Consider the following 16,787-nt stretch of genomic DNA (forward strand, 5'->3'; position numbering starts at 1 on the left):
AGCCTACTGTTGTAGAAATCTTTTTTCAAAATGTTCTCTGAGACTATTTTCTGACAGATTTAATGTAAAGTCAATTTGCATCTGTCGGTAAACATTTTCAGTGCACTTTCTCGTTGTGATTCTCACCAACACAGAACAACAAATGTAGAAAACAATATTACAAAATGTTGCAAAAGATGTGTTGCCTCGACCCGGGATTGAACCATGGACCTTCAGATCTTCAGTCTGACGCTCTCCCGACTGAGCTATCGAGGCGATAACCTGGCCAGTACGGGGATCGAACCCGCGACATTTGCGTTATTAGCACAACGCTCTAACCAACTGAGCTAACCGGCCATGTGCTGTAAATTGAATTCAAATCTCCTTGTCAAGTGTCAATGAACACTTTTGGTCGGGATTCCAACACCGCGCAACCCTCGGAGCCGACAGAAATTGAAATTCAGCTAATAAACAAAAAATGTAAGTATTCTCAAACCTGAATCACACCAGGTTTGTTTTGGTGAAAAATAGGCAATGCGATGGAAGTCAAATTAGAGAAGTAATAACTACTAGAGAAGCAAGTAGCCTACTGTAGTAGAAATCTTTTTTCAAAATGTTCTCTGAGACTATTTTCTGACAGATTTAATGTAAAGTCAATTTGCATCTGTCGGTAAACATTTTCAGTGCACTTTCTCGTTGTGATTCTCACCAACACAGAACAACTAATGTAGAAAACAATATGACAAAAGATGTGTTGCCTCGACCCGGGATTGAACCAGGGACCATCAGATCTTCAGTCTGACGCTCTCCCGACTGAGCTATCGAGGCGATAACCTGGCCAGTACGGGGATCGAACCCGCGACATTTGCGTTATTAGCACAACGCTCTAACCAACTGAACTAACCGGCCATGTGCTGTAAATTGAATTCAAATCTCCTTGTCAAGTGTCAATGAACACTTTTGGTCGGGATTCCAACACCGCGCAACCCTCGAAGCCGACAGAAATTGAAATTCAGCTAATAAACAAAAAATGTAAGTATTCTCAAACCTGAATCACACCAGGTTTGTTTTGGTGAAAAATAGGCAATGCGACGGAAGTCAAATTAGAGAAGTAGAGAAGCAAGTACTGTTGTAGAAATCTTTTTTCAAAATGTTCTCTGAGACTATTTTCTGACAGATTTAATGTAAAGTCAATTTGCATCTGTCGGTAAACATTTTCAGTGTACTTTCTCGTTGTGATTCTCACCAACACAGAACAACAAATGTAGAAAACAATATTACAAAAGATGTGTTGCCTCGACCCGGGATTGAACCAGGGACCTTCAGATCTTCAGTCTGACGCTCTCCCGACTGAGCTATCGAGGCGATAACCTGGCCAGTACGGGGATCGAACCCGCGACATTTGCGTTATTAGCACAACGCTCTAACCAACTGAGCTAACCGGCCATGTGCTGTAAATTCAATTCAAATCTCCTTGTCAAGTGTCAATGAACACTTTTGGTCGGGATTCCAACACCGCGCAACCCTCGGAACCGACAGAAATTGAAATTCAGCTAATAAACAAACAATGTAAGTATTCTCAAACCTGAATCACACCAGGTTTGTTTTGGTGAAAAATAGGCAATGCGACGGAAGTCAAATTAGAGAAGTAATAAACTACTAGAGAAGCAAGTAGCCTACTGTTGTAGAAATCTTTTTTCAAAATGTTCTCTGAGACTATTTTCTGACAGATTTAATGTAAAGTCAATTTGCATCTGTCGGTAAACATTTTCAGTGTACTTTCTCGTTGTGATTTTCACCAACACAGAACAACTAATGTAGAAAAAAATATGACAAAAGATGTGTTGCCTCGACCCGGGATTGAACCAGGGACCTTCAGATCTTCAGTCTGACGCTCTCCCGACTGAGCTATCGAGGGGATAACCTGGCCAGTACGGGGATCGAACCCGCGACATTTGCGTTATTAGCACAACGCTCTAACCAACTGAGCTAATGTGCAGTAAATTGAATTCAAATCTCCTTGTCAAGTGTCAATGAACACTTTTGGTCGGGATTCCAACACCGCGCAACCCTCGAAGCCGACAGAAATTGAAATTCAGCTAATAAACAAAAAATGTAAGTATTCTCAAACCTGAATCACACCAGGTTTGTTTTGGTGAAAAATAGGCAATGCGACGGAAGTCAAATTAGAGAAGTAGAGAAGCAAGTACTGTTGTAGAAATCTTTTTTCAAAATGTTCTCTGAGACTATTTTCTGACAGATTTAATGTAAAGTCAATTTGCATCTGTCGGTAAACATTTTCAGTGTACTTTCTCGTTGTGATTCTCACCAACACAGAACAACAAATGTAGAAAACAATATTACAAAAGATGTGTTGCCTCGACCCGGGATTGAACCAGGGACCTTCAGATCTTCAGTCTGACGCTCTCCCGACTGAGCTATCGAGGGGATAACCTGGCCAGTACGGGGATCGAACCCGCGACATTTGCGTTATTAGCACAACGCTCTAACCAACTGAGCTAACCGGCCATGTGCAGTAAATTGAATTCAAATCTCCTTGTCAAGTGTCAATGAACACTTTTGGTCGGGATTCCAACACCGCGCAACCCTCGAAGCTGACAGAAATTTAAATTCAGCTAATAAACAAAAAATGTAAGTATTCTCAAACCTGAATCACACCAGGTTTGTTTTGGTGAAAAATAGGCAATGCGACGGAAGTCAAATTAGAGAAGTAGAGAAGCAAGTAGCCTACTGTTGTAGAAATCTTTTTTCAAAATGTTCTCTGAGACTATTTTCTGACAGATTTAATGTAAAGTCAATTTGCATCTGTCGGTAAACATTTTCAGTGTACTTTCTCGTTGTGATTCTCACCAACACAGAACAACAAATGTAGAAAACAATATTACAAAAGATGTGTTGCCTCGACCCGGGATTGAACCAGGGACCTTCAGATCTTCAGTCTGACGCTCTCCCGACTGAGCTATCGAGGCGATAACCTGGCCAGTACGGGGATCGAACCCGCGACATTTGCGTTATTAGCACAACGCTCTAACCAACTGAGCTAACCGGCCATGTGCAGTAAATTGAATTCAAATCTCCTTGTCAAATGTCAATGAACACTTTTGGTCGGGATTCCAACACCGCGCAACCCTCGAAGCCGACAGAAATTGAAATTCAGCTAATAAACAAACAATGTAAGTATTCTCAAACCTGAATCACACCAGGTTTGTTTTGGTGAAAAATAAGCAATGCGACGGAAGTCAAATTAGAGAAGTAATAAACTACTAGAGAAGCAAGTAGCCTACTGTTGTAGAAATCTTTTTTCAAAATGTTCTCTAAGACTATTTTCTGACAGATTTAATGTAAAGTCAATTTGCATCTGTCGGTAAACATTTTCAGTGTACTTTCTCGTTGTGATTTTCACCATCACAGAACAACTAATGTAGAAAACAATATTACAAAAGATGTGTTGCCTCGACCCTGGATTGAACCAGGGACCTTCAGATCTTCAGTCTGACGCTCTCCCGACTGAGCTATCGAGGGGATAACCTGGCCAGTACGGGGATCGAACCCGCGACATTTGCGTTATTAGCACAACGCTCTAACCAACTGAGCTAATGTGCAGTAAATTGAATTCAAATCTCCTTGTCAAGTGTCAATGAACACTTTTGGTCGGGATTCCAACACCGCGCAACCCTCGAAGCCGACAGAAATTGAAATTCAGCTAATAAACAAAAAATGTAAGTATTCTCAAACCTGAATCACACCAGGTTTGTTTTGGTGAAAAATAGGCAATGCGACGGAAGTCAAATTAGAGAAGTAGAGAAGCAAGTAGCCTACTGTTGTAGAAATCTTTTTTCAAAATGTTCTCTGAGACTATTTTCTGACAGATTTAATGTAAAGTCAATTTGCATCTGTCGGTAAACATTTTCAGTGTACTTTCTCGTTGTGATTCTCACCAACACAGAACAACAAATGTAGAAAACAATATTACAAAAGATGTGTTGCCTCGACCCGGGATTGAACCAGGGACCTTCAGATCTTCAGTCTGACGCTCTCCCGACTGAGCTATCGAGGGGATAACCTGGCCAGTACGGGGATCGAACCCGCGACATTTGCGTTATTAGCACAACGCTCTAACCAACTGAGCTAACCGGCCATGTGCAGTAAATTGAATTCAAATCTCCTTGTCAAGTGTCAATGAACACTTTTGGTCGGGATTCCAACACCGCGCAACCCTCGAAGCTGACAGAAATTTAAATTCAGCTAATAAACAAAAAATGTAAGTATTCTCAAACCTGAATCACACCAGGTTTGTTTTGGTGAAAAATAGGCAATGCGATGGAAGTCAAATTAGAGAAGTAATAACTACTAGAGAAGCAAGTAGCCTACTGTTGTAGAAATCTTTTTTCAAAATGTTCTCTGAGACTATTTTCTGACAGATTTAATGTAAAGTCAATTTGCATCTGTCGGTAAACATTTTCAGTGCACTTTCTCGTTGTGATTCTCACCAACACAGAACAACAAATGTAGAAAACAATATTACAAAATGTTGCAAAAGATGTGTTGCCTCGACCCGGGATTGAACCATGGACCTTCAGATCTTCAGTCTGACGCTCTCCCGACTGAGCTATCGAGGCGATAACCTGGCCAGTACGGGGATCGAACCCGCGACATTTGCGTTATTAGCACAACGCTCTAACCAACTGAGCTAACCGGCCATGTGCTGTAAATTGAATTCAAATCTCCTTGTCAAGTGTCAATGAACACTTTTGGTCGGGATTCCAACACCGCGCAACCCTCGGAGCCGACAGAAATTGAAATTCAGCTAATAAACAAAAAATGTAAGTATTCTCAAACCTGAATCACACCAGGTTTGTTTTGGTGAAAAATAGGCAATGCGATGGAAGTCAAATTAGAGAAGTAATAACTACTAGAGAAGCAAGTAGCCTACTGTAGTAGAAATCTTTTTTCAAAATGTTCTCTGAGACTATTTTCTGACAGATTTAATGTAAAGTCAATTTGCATCTGTCGGTAAACATTTTCAGTGCACTTTCTCGTTGTGATTCTCACCAACACAGAACAACTAATGTAGAAAACAATATGACAAAAGATGTGTTGCCTCGACCCGGGATTGAACCAGGGACCATCAGATCTTCAGTCTGACGCTCTCCCGACTGAGCTATCGAGGCGATAACCTGGCCAGTACGGGGATCGAACCCGCGACATTTGCGTTATTAGCACAACGCTCTAACCAACTGAACTAACCGGCCATGTGCTGTAAATTGAATTCAAATCTCCTTGTCAAGTGTCAATGAACACTTTTGGTCGGGATTCCAACACCGCGCAACCCTCGAAGCCGACAGAAATTGAAATTCAGCTAATAAACAAAAAATGTAAGTATTCTCAAACCTGAATCACACCAGGTTTGTTTTGGTGAAAAATAGGCAATGCGACGGAAGTCAAATTAGAGAAGTAGAGAAGCAAGTACTGTTGTAGAAATCTTTTTTCAAAATGTTCTCTGAGACTATTTTCTGACAGATTTAATGTAAAGTCAATTTGCATCTGTCGGTAAACATTTTCAGTGTACTTTCTCGTTGTGATTCTCACCAACACAGAACAACAAATGTAGAAAACAATATTACAAAAGATGTGTTGCCTCGACCCGGGATTGAACCAGGGACCTTCAGATCTTCAGTCTGACGCTCTCCCGACTGAGCTATCGAGGCGATAACCTGGCCAGTACGGGGATCGAACCCGCGACATTTGCGTTATTAGCACAACGCTCTAACCAACTGAGCTAACCGGCCATGTGCAGTAAATTGAATTCAAATCTCCTTGTCAAGTGTCAATGGACACTTTTGGTCGGGATTCCAACACCGCGCAACCCTCGAAGCTGACAGAAATTGAAATTCAGCTAATAAACAAAAAATGTAAGTATTCTCAAACCTGAATCACACCAGGTTTGTTTTGGTGAAAAATAGGCAATGCGACGGAAGTCAAATTAGAGAAGTAGAGAAGCAAGTACTGTTGTAGAAATCTTTTTTCAAAATGTTCTCTGAGACTATTTTCTGACAGATTTAATGTAAAGTCAATTTGCATCTGTCGGTAAACATTTTCAGTGTACTTTCTCGTTGTGATTCTCACCAACACAGAACAACAAATGTAGAAAAAAATATTACAAAATGTTGCAAAAGATGTGTTGCCTCGACCCGGGATTGAACCAGGGACCTTCAGATCTTCAGTCTGACGCTCTCCCAACTGAGCTATCGAGGCGATAACCTGGCCAGTACGGGGATCGAACCCGCGACATTTGCGTTATTAGCACAACGCTCTAACCAACTGAGCTAACCGGCCATGTGCAGTAAATTGAATTCAAATCTCCTTGTCAAATGTCAATGAACACTTTTGGTCGGGATTCCAACACCGCGCAACCCTCGAAGCCGACAGAAATTGAAATTCAGCTAATAAACAAAAAATGTAAGTATTCTCAAACCTGAATCACACCAGGTTTGTTTTGGTGAAAAATAGGCAATGCGACGGAAGTCAAATTAGAGAAGTAATAACTACTAGAGAAGCAAGTAGCCTACTGTTGTAGAAATCTTTTTTCAAAATGTTCTCTGAGACTATTTTCTGACAGATTTAATGTAAAGTCAATTTGCATCTGTCGGTAAACATTTTCAGTGCACTTTCTCGTTGTGATTCTCACCAACACAGAACAACTAATGTAGAAAAAAATATTACAAAAGATGTGTTGCCTCGACCCGGGATTGAACCAGGGACCTTCAGATCTTCAGTCTGACGCTCTCCCGACTGAGCTATCGAGGCGATAACCTGGCCAGTACGGGGATCGAACCCGCGACATTTGCGTTATTAGCACAACGCTCTAACCAACTGAGCTAACCGGCCATGTGCTGTAAATTCAATTCAAATCTCCTTGTCAAGTGTCAATGAACACTTTTGGTCGGGATTCCAACACCGCGCAACCCTCGGAACCGACAGAAATTGAAATTCAGCTAATAAACAAACAATGTAAGTATTCTCAAACCTGAATCACACCAGGTTTGTTTTGGTGAAAAATAAGCAATGCGACGGAAGTCAAATTAGAGAAGTAATAAACTACTAGAGAAGCAAGTAGCCTACTGTTGTAGAAATCTTTTTTCAAAATGTTCTCTGAGACTATTTTCTGACAGATTTAATGTAAAGTCAATTTGCATCTGTCGGTAAACATTTTCAGTGTACTTTCTCGTTGTGATTTTCACCAACACAGAACAACTAATGTAGAAAAAAATATGACAAAAGATGTGTTGCCTCGACCCTGGATTGAACCAGGGACCTTCAGATCTTCAGTCTGACGCTCTCCTGACTGAGCTATCGAGGGGATAACCTGGCCAGTACGGGGATCGAACCCGCGACATTTGCGTTATTAGCACAACGCTCTAACCAACTGAGCTAATGTGCAGTAAATTGAATTCAAATCTCCTTGTCAAGTGTCAATGAACACTTTTGGTCGGGATTCCAACACCGCGCAACCCTCGAAGCCGACAGAAATTGAAATTCAGCTAATAAACAAAAAATGTAAGTATTCTCAAACCTGAATCACACCAGGTTTGTTTTGGTGAAAAATAGGCAATGCGACGGAAGTCAAATTAGAGAAGTAGAGAAGCAAGTAGCCTACTGTTGTAGAAATCTTTTTTCAAAATGTTCTCTGAGACTATTTTCTGACAGATTTAATGTAAAGTCAATTTGCATCTGTCGGTAAACATTTTCAGTGTACTTTCTCGTTGTGATTCTCACCAACACAGAACAACAAATGTAGAAAACAATATTACAAAAGATGTGTTGCCTCGACCCGGGATTGAACCAGGGACCTTCAGATCTTCAGTCTGACGCTCTCCCGACTGAGCTATCGAGGGGATAACCTGGCCAGTACGGGGATCGAACCCGCGACATTTGCGTTATTAGCACAACGCTCTAACCAACTGAGCTAACCGGCCATGTGCAGTAAATTGAATTCAAATCTCCTTGTCAAGTGTCAATGAACACTTTTGGTCGGGATTCCAACACCGCGCAACCCTCGAAGCTGACAGAAATTTAAATTCAGCTAATAAACAAAAAATGTAAGTATTCTCAAACCTGAATCACACCAGGTTTGTTTTGGTGAAAAATAGGCAATGCGATGGAAGTCAAATTAGAGAAGTAATAACTACTAGAGAAGCAAGTAGCCTACTGTTGTAGAAATCTTTTTTCAAAATGTTCTCTGAGACTATTTTCTGACAGATTTAATGTAAAGTCAATTTGCATCTGTCGGTAAACATTTTCAGTGCACTTTCTCGTTGTGATTCTCACCAACACAGAACAACAAATGTAGAAAACAATATTACAAAATGTTGCAAAAGATGTGTTGCCTCGACCCGGGATTGAACCAGGGACCTTCAGATCTTCAGTCTGACGCTCTCCCGACTGAGCTATCGAGGCGATAACCTGGCCAGTACGGGGATCGAACCCGCGACATTTGCGTTATTAGCACAACGCTCTAACCAACTGAGCTAACCGGCCATGTGCTGTAAATTGAATTCAAATCTCCTTGTCAAGTGTCAATGAACACTTTTGGTCGGGATTCCAACACCGCGCAACCCTCGGAGCCGACAGAAATTGAAATTCAGCTAATAAACAAAAAATGTAAGTATTCTCAAACCTGAATCACACCAGGTTTGTTTTGGTGAAAAATAGGCAATGCGATGGAAGTCAAATTAGAGAAGTAATAACTACTAGAGAAGCAAGTAGCCTACTGTAGTAGAAATCTGTTTTCAAAATGTTCTCTGAGACTATTTTCTGACAGATTTAATGTAAAGTCAATTTGCATCTGTCGGTAAACATTTTCAGTGCACTTTCTCGTTGTGATTCTCACCAACACAGAACAACTAATGTAGAAAAAAATATGACAAAAGATGTGTTGCCTCGACCCGGGATTGAACCAGGGACCATCAGATCTTCAGTCTGACGCTCTCCCGACTGAGCTATCGAGGCGATAACCTGGCCAGTACGGGGATCGAACCCGCGACATTTGCGTTATTAGCACAACGCTCTAACCAACTGAGCTAACCGGCCATGTGCAGTAAATTGAATTCAAATCTCCTTGTCAAGTGTCAATGAACACTTTTGGTCGGGATTCCAACACCGCGCAACCCTCGAAGCTGACAGAAATTTAAATTCAGCTAATAAACAAAAAATGTAAGTATTCTCAAACCTGAATCACACCAGGTTTGTTTTGGTGAAAAATAGGCAATGCGATGGAAGTCAAATTAGAGAAGTAATAACTACTAGAGAAGCAAGTAGCCTACTGTTGTAGAAATCTTTTTTCAAAATGTTCTCTGAGACTATTTTCTGACAGATTTAATGTAAAGTCAATTTGCATCTGTCGGTAAACATTTTCAGTGCACTTTCTCGTTGTGATTCTCACCAACACAGAACAACAAATGTAGAAAACAATATTACAAAATGTTGCAAAAGATGTGTTGCCTCGACCCGGGATTGAACCAGGGACCTTCAGATCTTCAGTCTGACGCTCTCCCGACTGAGCTATCGAGGCGATAACCTGGCCAGTACGGGGATCGAACCCGCGACATTTGCGTTATTAGCACAACGCTCTAACCAACTGAGCTAACCGGCCATGTGCTGTAAATTGAATTCAAATCTCCTTGTCAAGTGTCAATGAACACTTTTGGTCGGGATTCCAACACCGCGCAACCCTCGGAGCCGACAGAAATTGAAATTCAGCTAATAAACAAAAAATGTAAGTATTCTCAAACCTGAATCACACCAGGTTTGTTTTGGTGAAAAATAGGCAATGCGATGGAAGTCAAATTAGAGAAGTAATAACTACTAGAGAAGCAAGTAGCCTACTGTAGTAGAAATCTTTTTTCAAAATGTTCTCTGAGACTATTTTCTGACAGATTTAATGTAAAGTCAATTTGCATCTGTCGGTAAACATTTTCAGTGCACTTTCTCGTTGTGATTCTCACCAACACAGAACAACTAATGTAGAAAAAAATATGACAAAAGATGTGTTGCCTCGACCCGGGATTGAACCAGGGACCATCAGATCTTCAGTCTGACGCTCTCCCGACTGAGCTATCGAGGCGATAACCTGGCCAGTACGGGGATCGAACCCGCGACATTTGCGTTATTAGCACAACGCTCTAACCAACTGAGCTAACCGGCCATGTGCTGTAAATTGAATTCAAATCTCCTTGTCAAGTGTCAATGAACACTTTTGGTCGGGATTCCAACACCGCGCAACCCTCGAAGCCGACAGAAATTGAAATTCAGCTAATAAACAAAAAATGTAAGTATTCTCAAACCTGAATCACACCAGGTTTGTTTTGGTGAAAAATAGGCAATGCGACGGAAGTCAAATTAGAGAAGTAGAGAAGCAAGTACTGTTGTAGAAATCTTTTTTCAAAATGTTCTCTGAGACTATTTTCTGACAGATTTAATGTAAAGTCAATTTGCATCTGTCGGTAAACATTTTCAGTGTACTTTCTCGTTGTGATTCTCACCAACACAGAACAACTAATGTAGAAAAAAATATTACAAAAGATGTGTTGCCTCGACCCGGGATTGAACCAGGGACCTTCAGATCTTCAGTCTGACGCTTTACCGACTGAGCTATCGAGGCGATAACCTGGCCAGTACGGGGATCGAACCCGCGACATTTGCGTTATTAGCACAACGCTCTAACCAACTGAGCTAACCGGCCATGTGCAGTAAATTGAATTCAAATCTCCTTGTCAAGTGTCAATGGACACTTTTGGTCGGGATTCCAACACCGCGCAACCCTCGAAGCTGACAGAAATTGAAATTCAGCTAATAAACAAAAAATGTAAGTATTCTCAAACCTGAATCACACCAGGTTTGTTTTGGTGAAAAATAGGCAATGCGACGGAAGTCAAATTAGAGAAGTAGAGAAGCAAGTACTGTTGTAGAAATCTTTTTTCAAAATGTTCTCTGAGACTATTTTCTGACAGATTTAATGTAAAGTCAATTTGCATCTGTCGGTAAACATTTTCAGTGTACTTTCTCGTTGTGATTCTCACCAACACAGAACAACAAATGTAGAAAAAAATATTACAAAATGTTGCAAAAGATGTGTTGCCTCGACCCGGGATTGAACCAGGGACCTTCAGATCTTCAGTCTGACGCTCTCCCGACTGAGCTATCGAGGCGATAACCTGGCCAGTACGGGGATCGAACCCGCGACATTTGCGTTATTAGCACAACGCTCTAACCAACTGAGCTAACCGGCCATGTGCAGTAAATTGAATTCAAATCTCCTTGTCAAATGTCAATGAACACTTTTGGTCGGGATTCCAACACCGCGCAACCCTCGAAGCCGACAGAAATTGAAATTCAGCTAATAAACAAAAAATGTAAGTATTCTCAAACCTGAATCACACCAGGTTTGTTTTGGTGAAAAATAGGCAATGCGACGGAAGTCAAATTAGAGAAGTAATAACTACTAGAGAAGCAAGTAGCCTACTGTTGTAGAAATCTTTTTTCAAAATGTTCTCTGAGACTATTTTCTGACAGATTTAATGTAAAGTCAATTTGCATCTGTCGGTAAACATTTTCAGTGTACTTTCTCGTTGTGATTTTCACCAACACAGAACAACTAATGTAGAAAAAAATATTACAAAAGATGTGTTGCCTCGACCCTGGATTGAACCAGGGACCTTCAGATCTTCAGTCTGACGCTCTCCCGACTGAGCTATCGAGGGGATAACCTGGCCAGTACGGGGATCGAACCCGCGACATTTGCGTTATTAGCACAACGCTCTAACCAACTGAGCTAATGTGCAGTAAATTGAATTCAAATCTCCTTGTCAAGTGTCAATGAACACTTTTGGTCGGGATTCCAACACCGCGCAACCCTCGAAGCCGACAGAAATTGAAATTCAGCTAATAAACAAAAAATGTAAGTATTCTCAAACCTGAATCACACCAGGTTTGTTTTGGTGAAAAATAGGCAATGCGACGGAAGTCAAATTAGAGAAGTAGAGAAGCAAGTACTGTTGTAGAAATCTTTTTTCAAAATGTTCTCTGAGACTATTTTCTGACAGATTTAATGTAAAGTCAATTTGCATCTGTCGGTAAACATTTTCAGTGTACTTTCTCGTTGTGATTCTCACCAACACAGAACAACAAATGTAGAAAACAATATTACAAAAGATGTGTTGCCTCGACCCGGGATTGAACCAGGGACCTTCAGATCTTCAGTCTGACGCTCTCCCGACTGAGCTATCGAGGGGATAACCTGGCCAGTACGGGGATCGAACCCGCGACATTTGCGTTATTAGCACAACGCTCTAACCAACTGAGCTAACCGGCCATGTGCAGTAAATTGAATTCAAATCTCCTTGTCAAGTGTCAATGAACACTTTTGGTCGGGATTCCAACACCGCGCAACCCTCGAAGCTGACAGAAATTTAAATTCAGCTAATAAACAAAAAATGTAAGTATTCTCAAACCTGAATCACACCAGGTTTGTTTTGGTGAAAAATAGGCAATGCGATGGAAGTCAAATTAGAGAAGTAATAACTACTAGAGAAGCAAGTAGCCTACTGTTGTAGAAATCTTTTTTCAAAATGTTCTCTGAGACTATTTTCTGACAGATTTAATGTAAAGTCAATTTGCATCTGTCGGTAAACATTTTCAGTGCACTTTCTCGTTGTGATTCTCACCAACACAGAACAACTGATGTAGAAAAAAATATTACAAAAGATGTGTTGCCTCGACCCGGGATTGAACCAGGGACCTTCAGATCTTCAGTCTGACGCTCTCCCGACTGAGCTATCGAGGCGATAACCTGGCCAGTACGGGGATCGAACCCGCGACATTTGCGTTATTAGCACAACGCTCTAATCAACTGAGCTAACCGGCCATGTACTGTAAATTGAATTCAAATCTCCTTGTCATTAAGTGTCAATGAACACTTTTGGTCGGGATTCCAACACCGCGCAACCCTCGAAGCCGACAGAAATTGAAATTCAGCTAATAAACAAAAAATGTAAGTATTCTCAAACCTGAATCACACCAGGTTTGTTTTGGTGAAAAATAGGCAATGCGACGGAAGTCAAATTAGAGAAGTAGAGAAGCAAGTACTGTTGTAGAAATCTTTTTTCAAAATGTTCTCTGAGACTATTTTCTGACAGATTTAATGTCAAGTCAATTTGCATCTGTCGGTAAACATTTTCAGTGTACTTTCTCGTTGTGATTCTCACCAACACAGAACAACAAATGTAGAAAACAATATTACAAAATGTTGCAAAAGATGTGTTGCCTCGACCCGGGATTGAACCAGGGACCTTCAGATCTTCAGTCTGACGCTCTCCCGACTGAGCTATCGAGGCGATAACCTGGCCAGTACGGCGATCGAACCCGCGACATTTGCGTAATAAGCACAACGCTCTAACCAACTGAGCTAACCGGCCATGTGCAGTAAATTGAATTCAAATCTCCTTGTCAAGTGTCAATGAACACTTTTGGTCGGGATTCCAACACCGCGCAACCCTCGAAGCTGACAGAAATTGAAATTCAGCTAATAAACAAAAAATGTAAGTATTCTCAAACCTGAATCACACCAGGTTTGTTTTGGTGAAAAATAGGCAATGCGATGGAAGTCAAATTAGAGAAGTAATAACTACTAGAGAAGCAAGTAGCCTACTGTTGTAGAAATCTTTTTTCAAAATGTTCTCTGAGACTATTTTCTGACAGATTTAATGTAAAGTCAATTTGCATCTGTCGGTAAACATTTTCAGTGTACTTTCTCGTTGTGATTCTCACCAACACAGAACAACAAATGTAGAAAACAATATTACAAAAGATGTGTTGCCTCGACCCGGGATTGAACCAGGGACCTTCAGATCTTCAGTCTGACGCTCTCCCGACTGAGCTATCGAGGCGATAACCTGGCCAGTACGGGGATCGAACCCGCGACATTTGCGTTATTAGCACAACGCTCTAACCAACTGAGCTAACCGGCCATGTGCAGTAAATTGAATTCAAATCTCCTTGTCAAGTGTCAATGAACACTTTTGGTCGGGATTCCAACACCGCGCAACCCTCGAAGCCGACAGAAATTGAAATTCAGCTAATAAACAAAAAATGTAAGTATTCTCAAACCTGAATCACACCAGGTTTGTTTTGGTGAAAAATAGGCAATGCGACGGAAGTCAAATTAGAGAAGAAGAGAAGCAAGTACTGTTGTAGAAATCTTTTTTCAAAATGTTCTCTGAGACTATTTTCTGACAGATTTAATGTAAAGTCAATTTGCATCTGTCGGTAAACATTTTCAGTGTACTTTCTCGTTGTGATTCTCACCAACACAGAACAACAAATGTAGAAAACAATATTACAAAATGTTGCAAAAGATGTGTTGCCTCGACCCGGGATTGAACCAGGGACCTTCAGATCTTCAGTCTGACGCTCTCCTGACTGAGCTATCGAGGCGATAACCTGGCCAGTACGGGGATCGAACCCGCGACATTTGCGTTATTAGCACAACGCTCTAACCAACTGAGCTAACCGGCCATGTGCAGTAAATTGAATTCAAATCTCCTTGTCAAGTGTCAATGAACACTTTTGGTCGGGATTCCAACACCGCGCAACCCTCGAAGCTGACAGAAATTGAAATTCAGCTAATAAACAAAAAATGTAAGTATTCTCAAACCTGAATCACACCAGGTTTGTTTTGGTGAAAAATAGGCAATGCGATGGAAGTCAAATTAGAGAAGTAATAACTACTAGAGAAGCAAGTAGCCTACTGTTGTAGAAATCTTTTTTCAAAATGTTCTCTGAGACTATTTTCTGACAGATTTAATGTAAAGTCAATTTGCATCTGTCGGTAAACATTTTCAGTGCACTTTCTCGTTGTGATTCTCACCAACACAGAACAACTAATGTAGAAAAAAATATTACAAAAGATGTGTTGCCTCGACCCGGGATTGAACCAGGGACCTTCAGATCTTCAGTCTGACGCTCTCCCGACTGAGCTATCGAGGCGATAACCTGGCCAGTACGGGGATCGAACCCGCGACATTTGCGTTATTAGCACAACGCTCTAATCAACTGAGCTAACCGGCCATGTACTGTAAATTGAATTCAAATCTCCTTGTCATTAAGTGTCAATGAACACTTTTGGTCGGGATTCCAACACCGCGCAACCCTCGAAGCCGACAGAAATTGAAATTCAGCTAATAAACAAAAAATGTAAGTATTCTCAAACCTGAATCACACCAGGTTTGTTTTGGTGAAAAATAGGCAATGCGACGGAAGTCAAATTAGAGAAGTAGAGAAGCAAGTACTGTTGTAGAAATCTTTTTTCAAAATGTTCTCTGAGACTATTTTCTGACAGATTTAATGTCAAGTCAATTTGCATCTGTCGGTAAACATTTTCAGTGTACTTTCTCGTTGTGATTCTCACCAACACAGAACAACAAATGTAGAAAACAATATTACAAAATGTTGCAAAAGATGTGTTGCCTCGACCCGGGATTGAACCAGGGACCTTCAGATCTTCAGTCTGACGCTCTCCCGACTGAGCTATCGAGGCGATAACCTGGCCAGTACGGCGATCGAACCCGCGACATTTGCGTAATAAGCACAACGCTCTAACCAACTGAGCTAACCGGCCATGTGCAGTAAATTGAATTCAAATCTCCTTGTCAAGTGTCAATGAACACTTTTGGTCGGGATTCCAACACCCGCGCAACCCTCGAAGCCGACAGAAATTGAAATTCAGCTAATAAACAAAAAATGTAAGTATTCTCAAACCTGAATCACACCAGGTTTGTTTTGGTGAAAAATAGGCAATGCGATGGAAGTCAAATTAGAGAAGTAATAACTACTAGAGAAGCAAGTAGCCTACTGTTGTAGAAATCTTTTTTCAAAATGTTCTCTGAGACTATTTTCTGACAGATTTAATGTAAAGTCAATTTGCATCTGTCGGTAAACATTTTCAGTGTACTTTCTCGTTGTGATTCTCACCAACACAGAACAACAAATGTAGAAAACAATATTACAAAAGATGTGTTGCCTCGACCCGGGATTGAACCAGGGACCTTCAGATCTTCAGTCTGACGCTCTCCCGACTGAGCTATCGAGGCGATAACCTGGCCAGTACGGGGATCGAACCCGCGACATTTGCGTTATTAGCACAACGCTCTAACCAACTGAGCTAACCGGCCATGTGCAGTAAATTGAATTCAAATCTCCTTGTCAAGTGTCAATGAACACTTTTGGTCGGGATTCCAACACCGCGCAACCCTCGAAGCCGACAGAAATTGAAATTCAGCTAATAAACAAAAAATGTAAGTATTCTCAAACCTGAATCACACCAGGTTTGTTTTGGTGAAAAATAGGCAATGCGACGGAAGTCAAATTAGAGAAGAAGAGAAGCAAGTACTGTTGTAGAAATCTGTTTTCAAAATGTTCTCTGAGACTATTTTCTGACAGATTTAATGTAAAGTCAATTTGCATCTGTCGGTAAACATTTTCAGTGTACTTTCTCGTTGTGATTCTCACCAACACAGAACAACAAATGTAGAAAACAATATTACAAAATGTTGCAAAAGATGTGTTGCCTCGACCCGGGATTGAACCAGGGACCTTCAGATCTTCAGTCTGACGCTCTCCTGACTGAGCTATCGAGGCGATAACCTGGCCAGTACGGGGATCGAACCCGCGACATTTGCGTTATTAGCACAACGCTCTAACCAACTGAGCTAACCGGCCATGTGCAGTAAATT

At 41.1% G+C, this 16,787-nt stretch overlaps 50 non-coding genes across 50 annotated transcripts; all 50 read right to left on the reverse strand.

The window, feature by feature from the left end:
* Positions 1–182: 182 nt before the first annotated feature.
* On the reverse strand, positions 183–255 carry Trnaf-gaa (transfer RNA phenylalanine (anticodon GAA)). The gene has a single exon. It is a non-coding gene; the product is annotated as a tRNA-Phe (tRNA).
* Positions 256–262: 7 nt separating this feature from the next.
* Positions 263–336, reverse strand: Trnai-aau (transfer RNA isoleucine (anticodon AAU)). The gene has a single exon. It is a non-coding gene; the product is annotated as a tRNA-Ile (tRNA).
* Positions 337–734: 398 nt separating this feature from the next.
* Positions 735–807, reverse strand: Trnaf-gaa (transfer RNA phenylalanine (anticodon GAA)). The gene has a single exon. It is a non-coding gene; the product is annotated as a tRNA-Phe (tRNA).
* A 7-nt stretch (positions 808–814) lies between these two features.
* On the reverse strand, positions 815–888 carry Trnai-aau (transfer RNA isoleucine (anticodon AAU)). Its single transcript has one exon. It is a non-coding gene; the product is annotated as a tRNA-Ile (tRNA).
* A 383-nt stretch (positions 889–1,271) lies between these two features.
* Positions 1,272–1,344, reverse strand: Trnaf-gaa (transfer RNA phenylalanine (anticodon GAA)). The gene has a single exon. It is a non-coding gene; the product is annotated as a tRNA-Phe (tRNA).
* A 7-nt stretch (positions 1,345–1,351) lies between these two features.
* On the reverse strand, positions 1,352–1,425 carry Trnai-aau (transfer RNA isoleucine (anticodon AAU)). Its single transcript has one exon. It is a non-coding gene; the product is annotated as a tRNA-Ile (tRNA).
* Positions 1,426–2,434: 1,009 nt separating this feature from the next.
* On the reverse strand, positions 2,435–2,508 carry Trnai-aau (transfer RNA isoleucine (anticodon AAU)). The gene has a single exon. It is a non-coding gene; the product is annotated as a tRNA-Ile (tRNA).
* Positions 2,509–2,896: 388 nt separating this feature from the next.
* Trnaf-gaa (transfer RNA phenylalanine (anticodon GAA)) lies at positions 2,897–2,969 on the reverse strand. The gene has a single exon. It is a non-coding gene; the product is annotated as a tRNA-Phe (tRNA).
* Positions 2,970–2,976: 7 nt separating this feature from the next.
* Positions 2,977–3,050, reverse strand: Trnai-aau (transfer RNA isoleucine (anticodon AAU)). Its single transcript has one exon. It is a non-coding gene; the product is annotated as a tRNA-Ile (tRNA).
* Positions 3,051–4,064: 1,014 nt separating this feature from the next.
* Positions 4,065–4,138, reverse strand: Trnai-aau (transfer RNA isoleucine (anticodon AAU)). Its single transcript has one exon. It is a non-coding gene; the product is annotated as a tRNA-Ile (tRNA).
* A 408-nt stretch (positions 4,139–4,546) lies between these two features.
* Trnaf-gaa (transfer RNA phenylalanine (anticodon GAA)) lies at positions 4,547–4,619 on the reverse strand. The gene has a single exon. It is a non-coding gene; the product is annotated as a tRNA-Phe (tRNA).
* A 7-nt stretch (positions 4,620–4,626) lies between these two features.
* Trnai-aau (transfer RNA isoleucine (anticodon AAU)) lies at positions 4,627–4,700 on the reverse strand. The gene has a single exon. It is a non-coding gene; the product is annotated as a tRNA-Ile (tRNA).
* A 398-nt stretch (positions 4,701–5,098) lies between these two features.
* On the reverse strand, positions 5,099–5,171 carry Trnaf-gaa (transfer RNA phenylalanine (anticodon GAA)). The gene has a single exon. It is a non-coding gene; the product is annotated as a tRNA-Phe (tRNA).
* Positions 5,172–5,178: 7 nt separating this feature from the next.
* Positions 5,179–5,252, reverse strand: Trnai-aau (transfer RNA isoleucine (anticodon AAU)). The gene has a single exon. It is a non-coding gene; the product is annotated as a tRNA-Ile (tRNA).
* A 383-nt stretch (positions 5,253–5,635) lies between these two features.
* On the reverse strand, positions 5,636–5,708 carry Trnaf-gaa (transfer RNA phenylalanine (anticodon GAA)). Its single transcript has one exon. It is a non-coding gene; the product is annotated as a tRNA-Phe (tRNA).
* A 7-nt stretch (positions 5,709–5,715) lies between these two features.
* Trnai-aau (transfer RNA isoleucine (anticodon AAU)) lies at positions 5,716–5,789 on the reverse strand. Its single transcript has one exon. It is a non-coding gene; the product is annotated as a tRNA-Ile (tRNA).
* A 393-nt stretch (positions 5,790–6,182) lies between these two features.
* On the reverse strand, positions 6,183–6,255 carry Trnaf-gaa (transfer RNA phenylalanine (anticodon GAA)). The gene has a single exon. It is a non-coding gene; the product is annotated as a tRNA-Phe (tRNA).
* Positions 6,256–6,262: 7 nt separating this feature from the next.
* Positions 6,263–6,336, reverse strand: Trnai-aau (transfer RNA isoleucine (anticodon AAU)). The gene has a single exon. It is a non-coding gene; the product is annotated as a tRNA-Ile (tRNA).
* A 398-nt stretch (positions 6,337–6,734) lies between these two features.
* Trnaf-gaa (transfer RNA phenylalanine (anticodon GAA)) lies at positions 6,735–6,807 on the reverse strand. Its single transcript has one exon. It is a non-coding gene; the product is annotated as a tRNA-Phe (tRNA).
* A 7-nt stretch (positions 6,808–6,814) lies between these two features.
* On the reverse strand, positions 6,815–6,888 carry Trnai-aau (transfer RNA isoleucine (anticodon AAU)). The gene has a single exon. It is a non-coding gene; the product is annotated as a tRNA-Ile (tRNA).
* A 1,014-nt stretch (positions 6,889–7,902) lies between these two features.
* Positions 7,903–7,976, reverse strand: Trnai-aau (transfer RNA isoleucine (anticodon AAU)). Its single transcript has one exon. It is a non-coding gene; the product is annotated as a tRNA-Ile (tRNA).
* Positions 7,977–8,384: 408 nt separating this feature from the next.
* On the reverse strand, positions 8,385–8,457 carry Trnaf-gaa (transfer RNA phenylalanine (anticodon GAA)). The gene has a single exon. It is a non-coding gene; the product is annotated as a tRNA-Phe (tRNA).
* A 7-nt stretch (positions 8,458–8,464) lies between these two features.
* Positions 8,465–8,538, reverse strand: Trnai-aau (transfer RNA isoleucine (anticodon AAU)). The gene has a single exon. It is a non-coding gene; the product is annotated as a tRNA-Ile (tRNA).
* Positions 8,539–8,936: 398 nt separating this feature from the next.
* Trnaf-gaa (transfer RNA phenylalanine (anticodon GAA)) lies at positions 8,937–9,009 on the reverse strand. Its single transcript has one exon. It is a non-coding gene; the product is annotated as a tRNA-Phe (tRNA).
* A 7-nt stretch (positions 9,010–9,016) lies between these two features.
* On the reverse strand, positions 9,017–9,090 carry Trnai-aau (transfer RNA isoleucine (anticodon AAU)). Its single transcript has one exon. It is a non-coding gene; the product is annotated as a tRNA-Ile (tRNA).
* Positions 9,091–9,498: 408 nt separating this feature from the next.
* On the reverse strand, positions 9,499–9,571 carry Trnaf-gaa (transfer RNA phenylalanine (anticodon GAA)). The gene has a single exon. It is a non-coding gene; the product is annotated as a tRNA-Phe (tRNA).
* Positions 9,572–9,578: 7 nt separating this feature from the next.
* On the reverse strand, positions 9,579–9,652 carry Trnai-aau (transfer RNA isoleucine (anticodon AAU)). Its single transcript has one exon. It is a non-coding gene; the product is annotated as a tRNA-Ile (tRNA).
* A 398-nt stretch (positions 9,653–10,050) lies between these two features.
* Trnaf-gaa (transfer RNA phenylalanine (anticodon GAA)) lies at positions 10,051–10,123 on the reverse strand. Its single transcript has one exon. It is a non-coding gene; the product is annotated as a tRNA-Phe (tRNA).
* A 7-nt stretch (positions 10,124–10,130) lies between these two features.
* On the reverse strand, positions 10,131–10,204 carry Trnai-aau (transfer RNA isoleucine (anticodon AAU)). The gene has a single exon. It is a non-coding gene; the product is annotated as a tRNA-Ile (tRNA).
* A 383-nt stretch (positions 10,205–10,587) lies between these two features.
* Positions 10,588–10,660, reverse strand: Trnaf-gaa (transfer RNA phenylalanine (anticodon GAA)). The gene has a single exon. It is a non-coding gene; the product is annotated as a tRNA-Phe (tRNA).
* Positions 10,661–10,667: 7 nt separating this feature from the next.
* Positions 10,668–10,741, reverse strand: Trnai-aau (transfer RNA isoleucine (anticodon AAU)). Its single transcript has one exon. It is a non-coding gene; the product is annotated as a tRNA-Ile (tRNA).
* Positions 10,742–11,134: 393 nt separating this feature from the next.
* Positions 11,135–11,207, reverse strand: Trnaf-gaa (transfer RNA phenylalanine (anticodon GAA)). The gene has a single exon. It is a non-coding gene; the product is annotated as a tRNA-Phe (tRNA).
* A 7-nt stretch (positions 11,208–11,214) lies between these two features.
* On the reverse strand, positions 11,215–11,288 carry Trnai-aau (transfer RNA isoleucine (anticodon AAU)). Its single transcript has one exon. It is a non-coding gene; the product is annotated as a tRNA-Ile (tRNA).
* Positions 11,289–12,296: 1,008 nt separating this feature from the next.
* Trnai-aau (transfer RNA isoleucine (anticodon AAU)) lies at positions 12,297–12,370 on the reverse strand. Its single transcript has one exon. It is a non-coding gene; the product is annotated as a tRNA-Ile (tRNA).
* Positions 12,371–12,768: 398 nt separating this feature from the next.
* Trnaf-gaa (transfer RNA phenylalanine (anticodon GAA)) lies at positions 12,769–12,841 on the reverse strand. Its single transcript has one exon. It is a non-coding gene; the product is annotated as a tRNA-Phe (tRNA).
* A 7-nt stretch (positions 12,842–12,848) lies between these two features.
* Positions 12,849–12,922, reverse strand: Trnai-aau (transfer RNA isoleucine (anticodon AAU)). The gene has a single exon. It is a non-coding gene; the product is annotated as a tRNA-Ile (tRNA).
* Positions 12,923–13,318: 396 nt separating this feature from the next.
* Positions 13,319–13,391, reverse strand: Trnaf-gaa (transfer RNA phenylalanine (anticodon GAA)). The gene has a single exon. It is a non-coding gene; the product is annotated as a tRNA-Phe (tRNA).
* Positions 13,392–13,398: 7 nt separating this feature from the next.
* Trnai-uau (transfer RNA isoleucine (anticodon UAU)) lies at positions 13,399–13,472 on the reverse strand. Its single transcript has one exon. It is a non-coding gene; the product is annotated as a tRNA-Ile (tRNA).
* Positions 13,473–13,870: 398 nt separating this feature from the next.
* Positions 13,871–13,943, reverse strand: Trnaf-gaa (transfer RNA phenylalanine (anticodon GAA)). Its single transcript has one exon. It is a non-coding gene; the product is annotated as a tRNA-Phe (tRNA).
* Positions 13,944–13,950: 7 nt separating this feature from the next.
* On the reverse strand, positions 13,951–14,024 carry Trnai-aau (transfer RNA isoleucine (anticodon AAU)). Its single transcript has one exon. It is a non-coding gene; the product is annotated as a tRNA-Ile (tRNA).
* Positions 14,025–14,417: 393 nt separating this feature from the next.
* Trnaf-gaa (transfer RNA phenylalanine (anticodon GAA)) lies at positions 14,418–14,490 on the reverse strand. The gene has a single exon. It is a non-coding gene; the product is annotated as a tRNA-Phe (tRNA).
* A 7-nt stretch (positions 14,491–14,497) lies between these two features.
* On the reverse strand, positions 14,498–14,571 carry Trnai-aau (transfer RNA isoleucine (anticodon AAU)). The gene has a single exon. It is a non-coding gene; the product is annotated as a tRNA-Ile (tRNA).
* Positions 14,572–14,969: 398 nt separating this feature from the next.
* Trnaf-gaa (transfer RNA phenylalanine (anticodon GAA)) lies at positions 14,970–15,042 on the reverse strand. Its single transcript has one exon. It is a non-coding gene; the product is annotated as a tRNA-Phe (tRNA).
* Positions 15,043–15,049: 7 nt separating this feature from the next.
* Positions 15,050–15,123, reverse strand: Trnai-aau (transfer RNA isoleucine (anticodon AAU)). The gene has a single exon. It is a non-coding gene; the product is annotated as a tRNA-Ile (tRNA).
* Positions 15,124–15,519: 396 nt separating this feature from the next.
* On the reverse strand, positions 15,520–15,592 carry Trnaf-gaa (transfer RNA phenylalanine (anticodon GAA)). The gene has a single exon. It is a non-coding gene; the product is annotated as a tRNA-Phe (tRNA).
* A 7-nt stretch (positions 15,593–15,599) lies between these two features.
* On the reverse strand, positions 15,600–15,673 carry Trnai-uau (transfer RNA isoleucine (anticodon UAU)). Its single transcript has one exon. It is a non-coding gene; the product is annotated as a tRNA-Ile (tRNA).
* Positions 15,674–16,072: 399 nt separating this feature from the next.
* Trnaf-gaa (transfer RNA phenylalanine (anticodon GAA)) lies at positions 16,073–16,145 on the reverse strand. Its single transcript has one exon. It is a non-coding gene; the product is annotated as a tRNA-Phe (tRNA).
* A 7-nt stretch (positions 16,146–16,152) lies between these two features.
* Positions 16,153–16,226, reverse strand: Trnai-aau (transfer RNA isoleucine (anticodon AAU)). The gene has a single exon. It is a non-coding gene; the product is annotated as a tRNA-Ile (tRNA).
* Positions 16,227–16,619: 393 nt separating this feature from the next.
* Positions 16,620–16,692, reverse strand: Trnaf-gaa (transfer RNA phenylalanine (anticodon GAA)). The gene has a single exon. It is a non-coding gene; the product is annotated as a tRNA-Phe (tRNA).
* A 7-nt stretch (positions 16,693–16,699) lies between these two features.
* On the reverse strand, positions 16,700–16,773 carry Trnai-aau (transfer RNA isoleucine (anticodon AAU)). Its single transcript has one exon. It is a non-coding gene; the product is annotated as a tRNA-Ile (tRNA).
* Positions 16,774–16,787: the final 14 nt, after the last annotated feature.

This window comes from Phallusia mammillata, chromosome 2, assembly GCF_965637545.1.
Source record: "Phallusia mammillata chromosome 2, kaPhaMamm4.hap1.1, whole genome shotgun sequence".
NCBI classification, from domain to species: Eukaryota; Metazoa; Chordata; class Ascidiacea; order Phlebobranchia; family Ascidiidae; genus Phallusia; species Phallusia mammillata.